Source organism: Hydra vulgaris, chromosome 08, assembly GCF_038396675.1.
Source record: "Hydra vulgaris chromosome 08, alternate assembly HydraT2T_AEP".
Classification (NCBI taxonomy): domain Eukaryota; kingdom Metazoa; phylum Cnidaria; class Hydrozoa; order Anthoathecata; family Hydridae; genus Hydra; species Hydra vulgaris.
This window is the reverse complement of record NC_088927.1, coordinates 40,829,345-40,841,747: the sequence shown is the minus strand read 5'-3', so window position 1 is coordinate 40,841,747 and position 12,403 is coordinate 40,829,345. Positions and strand designations below refer to the sequence as shown.

The 12,403-nt window shown below is 28.2% G+C and overlaps 1 non-coding gene across 1 annotated transcript; it reads left to right on the top strand.

Annotated features, from left to right (window-relative positions):
• The first annotated feature begins 381 nt into the window (after nt 1-381).
• LOC100208126 (probable serine/threonine-protein kinase DDB_G0286465) lies at nt 382-1,324 on the top strand. Its single transcript, XR_010640473.1, has 2 exons — nt 382-541; nt 698-1,324. It is a non-coding gene; the product is annotated as a probable serine/threonine-protein kinase DDB_G0286465 (transcript).
• Nucleotides 1,325-12,403: the final 11,079 nt, after the last annotated feature.

The window sequence follows — 12,403 nt, the reverse complement described above, 5'->3', positions numbered from 1 at the left end:
ATAATACGTAACTATATTCAACTATCTTATAACTAGATAAGCATTTTATAACTACTAGGCTTACAATATTCGAATATAAATTAACAGTTATAATATAAAGTTTGTCTCAAAAATTTGTCGCCTAGATGAAGGAAGTATATACAAACAGGCGCTTCGCCCAGTTTCACAGACCAAAGGCGCTGCTTATTAAAACCAATGCGTTTGTCTAACGAGTAATTCTTAGTCAACCCACCAAATTTTACTTGTATCAAAAGTTCTGCGTTGTTAATTAATAACTAACGAGTTTTTAATAAATTATGAGGTATTTAAATTTGAATTCAAATTTCTTTCAATGCATATTATTTTAAAAATATTCAAAAGTATTATTCTTCAAAAATAGATATTGAAATATATCACTTAAACTTTTTATCTATAACAAAGTTCTTCAATCAACTTACAAATCTTCCATCATTTAACAAATCTTCATCTAACAAATTTGTTACAGATATTCAATCATCTCTCTTCAGCTTCGATCAAAGTTGTTTTTATAAATTTGAAAATGGTTACTCTTGTTCTTATTTTTAAAAATAAAACTATAAGTTTATATTGAACTGAATTTTTATAAGCGTTTATTTACTTTTTGTGTATTAGGTTTTTTTTCTTTTTACTTAGGATTTTTAATCCTTTTTAAAAATCAATTAATAGTTTGTTAATTTAGAATTTTGGATCACTTGCTAATTTTGCTGGTCAAATGGCCTCTAATTACAATGCAAACAACAGCAACAATAACAACACCAACAACAACAACAGCAGCTTCAGCTCGAATAATAAAAGTCAAAATAATAACACTTCTCAACAAACAGGTCTGGGGATTGACGCTTTGCTTTCTCTTTTACCGCAGGAGCAACAAAAAACGCAAAAAGATAAAGTTTTTGATGCAATTGGCCCACTTGTTAAAGTTATGAGTCCAAAATGGGGTGACGTCATAATAGGAATTCTTAAAAACGTTGAATTTTCAAAGCTACTTCCACTTGCGCAAGATACAAAAGAACTAGAAAAGGTAGTTAAAGAAGAAGAAATGAAACTTGAAAAAAATGAAAAAATGTCGGAAAAATCGATAGAGCTTCGAGAATCTGAGCTTCAAAAAGAACTACTTGAGCTGAAGGAAGCGAGACTTAAAAAAGAATTAGAAGAATTAAGAGCCCAAAAAAACTTATAGAGTTTTTTTTATAGTTTACAAAAGAAGAACAATGCATATTAAAAATTATTAACTCGGTAGAACTCAAACTAAAATTTTAATTTAAAAAATGTTTATAGATATAAAGTATACAATAGTAAGCAACAATTTTATGTTCTTTTTAAATGTCTTATATGATTTTAAGTGACGTAACATTCATATATTGCGAAATCTTCATACATTGACGTAATACATTGCGAGACATTCATACATTGACGTAATCTTCATACATTGCAAAAACGTTTAAATTCCTATCACTCTTTGTGTATACATTATCTAAGTAAAAATATGCGAAAAAAGTATGAAAATACATCGACTAATGTTTTTTGTTGGGAAAGCATTAGCCATCCTTTGCAAATAATAAGTAATAGTTTGGCGTATGTACATTAAGCTAATAATTTTTTAGTATCCCATGTTTCCTTTATGAAAAATTGATGAACTTTGTTTTGAAAGTAAAAAATTATTGGTATAATTTAATTTTTAAAAATGGTCATCCCGCATAACTCTTCCTTATACGCTGAATACCATAGTTTATTGTGAAATCTACTTCCTCCAAGTTTTACGTCCTCCAAAATTTTATAAAGATTTCAAAACTAATAATCGTTTTTGAATAAAAAGTTTTAACAATTTTTTATACAAAAAACATTTTTTATGCAAAAAACAGTTTGAACAATACTTAAAGCAGCTATTTATTTTGAAATATTCTCGAAATAATTTATTAAAAAAATATTTTTTGTTCGCGCATCATTTACGAACCCTTAAATAAACCAGTCGGTTCGTGTGCAATTTGATGCGCGTATCTATAAATTAATCAATTGATTAATGTTGTTATTAATAGGGAGTAAATATTTTATAAAGATTTTTATTAGTGAGTAAAAATGTAAATGTGTAGAGGTCTGGGAAATATAGCGGTGTAAGTCAACTTTTTTCAGTTTTGAGTTATAAAACTGCACAGCCTCTAAAATGACCAATTGGTCGTGGAACAAAGTGGTATAAGTCTAACTTACAACTTTATATGAAAGGTTGCAGCAACTAATTTGGGTCCGTAACTAAATATCAAATCTCTTTAAAATTATAGTGACGCAAGTCTACTTTTTACACTATTATGTTTCCCAGCTCATCTCAGGCACGCTACATCGTGCAACATGAATAAAAATATTGTGTTGAAAATGAGTGAATAATTATTGATAGTGATGATCGTAACTCTGATCAAGACTACAATTCTTTACAAGGCAAAGGGTATTCATCACGTAAGCCTATTTTGTTTGAATGTTTAGTTAATAATGAAAGACATTGTAACAAAACACTGTGGTAGTGTTTTTGGATCGGTTTGTTTTGTTTCTTTGATCTGATCTAAAATTGCTACTTTACATAACATTTTTTAACAAGAAGCCATTTCTTACCTTTAAACTTTTCTAGCATTACTAGAGGTAGCCGATCAAAACAGCTCTGCAGAGGAGTCGGACATAGATAGGGAAGTCCATGGCTTTCAGGGCAAACTTGTTAAACCATAAAGGCGGTAGAAAACGTTGTCATAATTGTATAAGGAAAGAGTTTAATTAAACTTAATTATTTAATTAAAAAAAATAATTGTCAAGGGCTTCTTTATTTACTACGAACCTTCTATATTTTATGTTGTCAGCAATCCATTTTTTCAAGGTCCAATCTACCTCTGGCATTTTATTTTTAAAGTGAGAGTTGGTTATCCTACTTTTATTGTGATAACATTTAACTAAATGACTAGTTTTGAAAGAGTCATCACTTCTAAGTCAATCATGTAAGTAATCTTTTTTGAACAAACTTTTTCTTGTAATTTAGTCTTGTTTGATTGCTTTTTTGAAAATCTCCAAGTTTTCGTTTTGTTTATAAAATTTTAGCAGACTTCTTGCTAATAAATGTTTTTTTACAGCTGTTTTTAGTTCTTAGGTGTGTAGTTTGTTTAATACCCTTGGTCATTTTTTTCTTTGATAAATTAAAGGTATATTTGTTAAAATTAGTTAAAAAAACCCTTTAAATAATTAATAGAAAATGTTCTTTTTAAATGAGCAAAAATCTGACACCAAAAATCTTAAATTATGATTTTATTAGAATAATAATTAACCTAATTGCCTGAATTATGTAACTCAGTCTCGGTGTTTATATGCTTATATGTGAGAAAATTTTCAAAATAAAAATATATTTAGCTAAATCGTCTATGTTGCTTCACCATTTAGTAAACTTGGAACTGCCCGGTGGGCACAGGACGTAATAAAAGACGTCTTTTAAACGTCTATTGAACGTTTTGGACGTCTTTTGAACGTTCAAAAGACGTCTTATTTAGGTCCTGTGCCCACTGGGTGATGTTTCTTTTCAACCCCAGTTGGCAGTATGATTATTATTATTTAGAAATAATAGTCTTACTGATTCTATTAGTAATACTGATAGAATTACTTATAACAAAAATTAATAAACTAATTATAAGACAATATCAATTACTAGTATTACTAATCAAATTTGGTTTTAATAACAATGATGATACATTAATTTATATTTACTTTTCTGTGTAAGATTATAAATGCTAGTAAAAATCTAATTTGCTTTTTATAGAAATTACATTACTTTTGCATGAATTATTTAATTGTACTCTAATTGTATTATCATTTGTAGTCGTAATGGTATTAATAATTTTTAGTTACTAATGAAACATTAAACCTCTTTATTCAATGTAAATGTTATTGCCCAAACTATCATGGGCCAAATAAAAGCCCTGTAGTATCTCAAATAAATATTGGTTGCACAATGCTTATTTGCATTTGCTAAACTTTTACTAATCAAAACTTGTATATATCAGGCCAGAAAACTAGTAAATACATCAAAATAGTGGGCAAATATATTTTTTATTGTTTATGGGCAGAAAGCATTATAATGACTTATGCAATGAACTATTGTCAACTATTGTAGGCTATTATGATATTTGCTTAATATAGCGTCTTCTCAGCCTTAATTACTTCTTCAGATGTTTGGTATATGATGTTTGGTATATAATCTTATTAATCTTCAATTTCTGACGGTTGTAGCAAACCAGTTTTAAACGTATTTCTAAAGAATAAAATAAGAACCACGTTAAAAACAACTAAGAATTATTAAATTATTTTTTTTTTTCTTCTCAATATGACATTATTGAAAGCTAAGTTAAACAGCATGCCCCATGAATTAAGGGTTTAATGCAAAAAGAAAAACTTATCACGTACAGAAATTGGCCAAAATATATATATATATATATATATATATATATATATATATATATATATATATATATATATATATATATATATATATATATATATATATATATATATTAGCGTGGTCCTTATTTTCGAAAGTTCATATTTTTTCAAAATTAATTGTAATTTTGTTCAGTTACACCAAAACATTAAAAATACAAAATTTCAGCTCAATCCGATAATATTAACACGTGCCGCATTGGCCTTAAAGTTTCATGCATCTGACTGTCTTACATGCTATGACGATGCTATACGCAACTAACCACCAAGAGCATTCTGAATTCGCTACAAGCGCAACTACAAGTCTCTACAAGTCAATTTTATTTTTACAAATTATTTGTTCAATGCTACATTCGTTTTAGTTTCGTACATGAAGTGCATAAGAAAAGACGTGCTATATAAGTAATTCATAAAAGTGCTAAAATGTCCACTTTTCGGAAAAACATTTATCTAGTTGGAGTGATGAAAAATCAAATCTGCGGTAGTAAATTACCATGTAAACGAGATGTTTTGAGTGTACTTTTTTATAACATGAGAGTGGTAAATTTAAATCTTAATGACAGCAGTGCTTTAGTTATTGATGATGTGGTCGTTTTTTGGAAAAAAGCAAGAATCTCAGTTTAAAACCGTTCAAACTGTATTTAGAAATTAAAATCTTTGTACGATATTGTCAGAAATTTAGAAAAATCTAAAAATAGAGATACTGAACGGCAGAGAGAAAAAGAAAATGATTTTAAAGAAGATTTAGACAACCTTTTTGATATTGCCACTTTAAATGTGTTAAATGAGATTAAAATCGCCGAAGATAGAGAATTTTTAATTAAGCAAAGGGAGAAAGGTAGAGTAGGTTGTATGTTGGGAGTAGATATCAAATTATTGCGTAAGGAAAAGCGGAAAGAAGAACGCGCAGCTGCAGAGTTGAAAAGAAAAAAAGATTTGTTGGAAAATTCTAGTTGTTCGATTGCATATTTTGAAATAGATGATAAAGAAAACGAAGATTCACAGAAAAAAGTGATAAATTAAGACAACAGTGAAGATGACACTTATTTAATATCGGAATCTGAACAGGGTCCATCTTCAAACAAGAGAGGACGAAAGACGTTAATGACACCTCGCCTGGCCGCTGCCTTACACAAATGTAAAGTTAGTGAAAGGGATGCAATGCATATTATTTCTGCCGTCCTAGAAGCTCTTAATATAGATATCACCGAGTTTGTTCTCAATAGATCGTCTATCAAAAGAAATAAAGAGATTTTGCGGAAAATAAAATATTCATCAATAAAATCGGTAGGAAATGATGCAAATTTTATTGAAATGCATTGGGATTCCAAATTATTGCCTGAAAATATTGAGAAAATTGATCGGCTTCCTGTAATCGCGGTTGGTTTAGATTTTGAACAATTATTAGGAGTACCTGGAATTGCATCATCAGGAGGATCGGAAGTTTGCTCTGCTGTGTTCCATATCACTGATGAATGAAATTTAACCGAAAAAATTCAAGCCTTTTGTTTTGATACTACAGCATCAAACACTGGACGTATAAAAAGAGCTGTAGTTCTGCTTCAACAAAGGTTAGGGCGAGATATTTTGTGGCTTCCATGCCGACACCATATATTTGAGGTCGTTTTGGCTGGTGTATTCACGAGGACAAAAGCAATTGTAGCATCCGGCCCTGAAACTGCTCAATTCAAAGCAGTGAAAGAAAACTGGAAGAATATTGATAAAATGAAATTTTTAGATTATACCAGCGATGAAGCCGTTTATAATGCACTGAAAGATGTAGCGCTCAAAATTATTTATTTTGTAAAACAGAAACTTGCAGAAGAGCAACCACGTGATGACTACAAAGAGTTTTTGCAATTGACGCTCATTTTTTGGGAGATAAAACAAATGGAGTTTTAGGGCCCGCGGTGCATATCATTTAACGAGATGGATGTCTAAAGCAATTTATTGTTTAAAACTTTTTTTATTTCGCGATCAAATGAAAATGAGAAAGGATAAATCAAAACTGAATGCAGAAATTTGCGTTTTCGTTGTATACTGTTATGTGGAGGCCTGGTTTTCAGCAACGAATACTACAGGAGCTCCCCTAAATGATATATATTTTTTGAGAAAATTGGTTAAATTTAAAAATATTAATGAAAACATTGCGACCATTGCAATAACAAAATTTTTAAACCATTTATGGTATCTAAATTAATAGTGTGCTGCCACGGCAATATTTGACGATAGAATTGAGAGAGTTGAAAAAATTAGAATGGCTCAAAAAATTATGGAATGTGCAAGTAAAAACATAGAGACTGTGAATGAAAAAGAAGAAGAAAATGAAGAGACAGAAGTCATTGAGAAAAAACTATCGTTGCAAACCCGAGATGTCCAAAATTTTGTTCAAAAAGATCTACCAACTGAATTATTGTCCGCCAATTCACTTCAGTTATTTAAACGATTCGGTATTTGTGTTGAATTTCTTCAGGACGATCCGCTGAATTGGGAAAACAGAGAGGATTATTGCACAGGAAAAAATATCATTTCAAACTTAAAATCTATAAATGATATTGCAGAAAGAGGAGTGAAGTTGATTGAGGATTGCAATGAAAAAATGACAAAAAATGAGCATCAAAAACAATTTTTGATACAGGTATGTATAAACAAATTTAATTTGTTTGTTATTTTTTTCTTGAACACATATAGGCTAGGTTTAGAAAACACATTCAATATTATTTTTATTTTATTCAGGTTGTTCAGGAGTACCGGAGAGAGTTCCCAGTCGCCACAAAAGAAGGCTTACTTTAATCAAAAATATGTATCTGAAGTGGATGTATCATTTCAATAAATAAAAAATATAGTATTAGGATAAACTATATCTTTATTTTACGTTTTCATTTTAATTAGTATGTTTTTATACAAAAATTTAAAAAAAAATGCGTAATTTTATGTTTACAGTCTAGCGTAGTTTGTCGTTCATATAGGTAACTGCCTTACATTGAATCTCACAACTTCAGTTTTGATGCGGCACGTGTTAATATTAACCGATTGAGCTGAAATTTGGTATACTTTTATGTCTTATATAAAGGTACATTCTGGCAAATAATTTAAAAACAATTCGAAAAAAAAAAATTTTCATTATAAATAAGGACCACCCTAATATATATATATATATATATATATATATATATATATATATATATATATATATATATATATATATATATATATATATATATATATATATATATATATATATATATATATATATATATATATATATATATATATATATATATATATATATATATATATATATATATATATATATAATACTGCAACTCTTGTATTTGTAACTTCAAAACAACAAAAAAAGTATTAAAAGTAAATAAAAAATACTAATAAAAATTATATTCATTTAATTTGTCATTTGAACACTTTTTCAAATAATCGATTGTGATACGAACTCGGATCTCCGCCGCTGGAGCTGTTAGTTTCAACCTCTCGGCCAAACCAACATGCTATTTAATATAAGTACAATAACTATATATATATATATATATATATATATATATATATATATATATATATATATATATATATATATATATATATATATATATATATATATATATATATAAAATATTGCAACTCTTGTATTTGTAACTTCAAAGCAACAAAAAAAGTTTTAAAAGTAAATAAAAAACACTAATAAAAACATTTATCTAAAAATGAGTGCTAGTTTATCTCTCTAGATAAACCCTAGTACCCTGATATTACCCTGATGAAACGCTGATAATTGCAAAACTATATATATGAATGAGATGACCCATTATTTATCTTAACGCAAATGCTATTTTATGTTGTTCAACATTTAAGTGTCCAAAGAATAAATGTTGACAATTATGTGAAAATGATTTTACTGCTGCCTTTAAAGGTTTAAGGGTGTTAAAGGTGATCAGTAGGCTTTTAAAAAATTTTCGCTGTAACAAACCCTGTATTATTGCAACTAATCGTGGAAACCATCTTTATATTTATTTTCATACTTATATGAGTTAGCTATATACACCAAAAAAGGGTGTTGATGCTTCTGGTATAGATTGCTGAAGTTATATTGTTTATGTTACGTTATGGAGTTTTAAAATTTTACGAAAATATGAAAATTTATATTTCCATTAGATATTAATAAGAATATTCTCCATTAGCATGAAATAGGTTTTATTAACATTTTTATATGAATATTAAGCTAATTTAGTTTTCAGTTTTCAAAGACCTCTAGAATGAATCGGTTTCAAAGACCTCTAGAATGATGACAAGAATGAATCGTTTTAATTTAATGGTTTACTTATTTTGAAAATCTATTGAATTACTTATTTCAGCTACAAAATTTCAAATCAAATTATGCACACATCAAATTACGTAAACTATTCAAAAAACTGCATGAGAGTTAATTAAAGTCAACATAGTCAGTGAAAATAGTCAACAAATTTAAAATTATATTTGAATTTTTTTAAAATTTCTTGTTTCATCTTTTTCTTTTTATCAGAAAAATCTCGATGGATTCAATTCATCACAGTTGTTGGACTTTTAGGAAGATGATCAACAGTTAAAGGACTATTGATAGTAATTCCATGGCGCAAAATATGATACCGCAAAGTAGTTGTGGATCCACCGGAACATGTTAGAACCGAACCGCATCTATTACAGATGCCTTCAACATCTCTTAAATTTGAAATTTTAAGCCGGAAAGCAAATTTCTAAACCGATGACATGATTTATCTGGAAGATAGATATACTTTCAAAAAATTAAATAATTGATAAAAAATGAATAATTGAAACATCGTGAATTGATTTTATTACATACCTATATGTTAATACTTTGTTGAACCAAAATAAAAATCTAAAAACATCCATATGTTTTTTTAAACAATAAAAATTTTTAATATAAAGAATAGGCCATCCTATTTGAGTATTCAAATACTTTATATTCGAATATATTTGCGTGTTTTATTCGATATTTGAATTTTTTTTTTTTGGAGTACTTGAATAATTTTGAAAATGAAAAGACAAGCTTTCCAGCAAAATACAATCTAAATCATAAAATAAAAATTTAATTACTTACAAATTTGATTTTTTTTATGCCTTTCTATAACAAATAAACATTCTAAAGACATTATACAAAAAAACCGCCGACCCCGTTTTTGTAAACCGAGGGTTTTTATTTTTATCGGTTTTGACAAAAAACCGCGGTTTTCGGTTAAAACCGATTAGAAATCCTACTGTCTTTAAAAGCATTGATTGGTGAAGCGTTCACTGCTGCTAGGGAAAGCGCATTCCATGGAACATCACTCTATTCTAAAAAATTTATGTCGTTGTTCACAATTTCGTACAACCTGGCATTCTAGTTTTTGGTTATGCTCTCTCAAAATATACTTGGCTTTACTGTTTTGAAGTTTTTGCGGGACGAAAAAACTGACAAGTTCGAGTTGACGCGTGATTTTAAATTGCTCAATAAGGTCTGCTCTTTTACGGCGTTTTTCAAGTGTTGATAGACGGAGCTGTTAAAGTCGATTTTCATAGGACAGGTGTTTAACAGATGATATCGTTTTTGTTGCTCGATGTTGGACTTACTTGAAGATAGATGTTGGACTTTAAATGCGGTTTGCACAGCAAACTCAAAATAGGGGCGAATGTAAATGAGATTAAGTATGCGCCATAAATAAGAACTGCGACTGAAAAATGTTTTTTTGAGTCACTCTAGCATTCTATTTGCAATTGATGCGGCTGACTTTATTTGTGGTATGACGTTTAGGTCATTGGAGAACATCGCACCAAAGTATTGTTCGACTAAAGTTTTTTCAACAAGACAACGCCTGCCTTCGACGTTAGCTATTGAGTATTCACGCCTCAACTTGTTATATGCGCGGCCAACATGCAATACTATGCATTTCCTAATGTTGAAATACATGAGCCCAATATGTGATCATTTCACTACTCTATCAACGAGAGCTTGGAGAGTGATGCTGTCCGACTCATTTTTAACTGTGTCAATTATTTTACTGTTGTCAGCATACAGTCTCATACGAGGAGTGATGCTGTCAAGCAGGTCATTAATGAAAATTACGAAGACCAATGGGTTTAAGACCGAGCCTTGTAGCACGTCACTAGTGACCTCTTGCCATTTAGATGTGATGCCGTTGATAACCATTCGTTGACTTCGGTCGCGTAACCAAGTTGAGATCCAGTATAAGAGCGCGTCTTAATACCGTAAGCTTTTAACTTATGAAGAAAGCGTTTATGTGGTACTTTGTCAAACGCCTTCACAAAGTCTGTGCATATGACATCTACTGCGTGGCTGCGACATATCGTTTCCGTTATAATGTCCTGAGTCTAAAAAGATTGAGAAGCAACCCTTGCAATGAACAAAGCCATGCTGCTTTGATAGATTATAAATCTAAATTAACGTTGTATATAAATATTTGTCGTTATAAAATAATTGTATTAAAATTAGTGTTCTGTATTTAGCAAAAAAAAAACAGGTGAAATTAGGTAGTATTTTGATTTTATTAACAAAAATTTCACAAAAAGCTTAAACAAGAATAATTATAAACTTTATATTTATATAATAAATAATGATAAAAAAGATAATGATAACAAAAATCTTCTTTAGTGAAGTTAAAAGAACAGGTATAAATTTTATTTTTTTATTTTATTTTCAGCCAAAAAAAATAGTTTTATAAGTTATTTTATTTACTGTTCAACAAAAAAATTTTTTTTTTTGTCTTTTTAAATTGTTTATTTTGTATTAAATAAATGTAAACTAAGTTTTTTATTTTTTTAAATTACTGTATACTAAATTTTTTAATTTTTTTTCTACTAAATTTATTTATTTAATTATTTTGTAAAATCTAGTTATTTGTATACTCAATTTTTTAATTTTTAATACTAACTTTATTTATTTAATTATTTTGTAAAACTTAGTTATTTTGTATATTAAATGTTTCATTTTTTTATTAACTGTATGCTGAATTTTTTATTTTTTTCAATAATTGTGTATTAGATTAAAATAATTTTTAAAAACAGCTTGTATTTAACCGACGAGTTTGCAACTTCCGCGCGTGACCATAGATAAAATGCATATTACAGGATTGCACTATGCATCTAAGATTCATAGTGCTGTAACTTTCTTGAAACCTATACTAATATCTAGAAGATTATTAAAAAAAAATGTATACTGCTGAAACTTAAATTTTTCGAGGTATTAAAGTTTATTTATCTTGTAACTTTGTTTAAAAAATATTTATATAGGTTAGAAAATAGGTTAGACTTTTTTTTTACGACAATAATAGACAAAATATTTGCGTGTTTCCATGCATCATTATATAGAAATGCCCGGCCGTAATTTAGGGGAAAGGCGCCTATGATGGCATACTTAACTTTGAAACTTCATTACACAGTATCCTGAAGACCAAAAATCAAAAATTTTGTATAGGTACATTCCTAGTAACAAGTAGAACAATAATAACCCTCAAAATTTTTATCAGTTTAATTTTTTTGAAAGTTATTTCTATTTTTAAAAAAGTGCAAGTATGCCATCATCAGGCAACCAACTGCTCCTATGATGGCATACTTTTAATAAATTACTCAAACAGTATTTATTTTTTGTTTTTTATCAATAACAAAACAGTATATTCTTTTAAAATTTATATATATATATATATATATATATATATATATATATATATATATATATATATATATATATATATATATATATATACATATATATTATACAAATATAATATATGGCATATACAATAAAAATACATTTATACAATACTATTATTATTTTTATATTAATTTATTATTAATGTATATCATATAAATGTAAGTTCCTAAAATTAAACAATTTATTTTAAGTTTAAAAAGCTAATGTGTT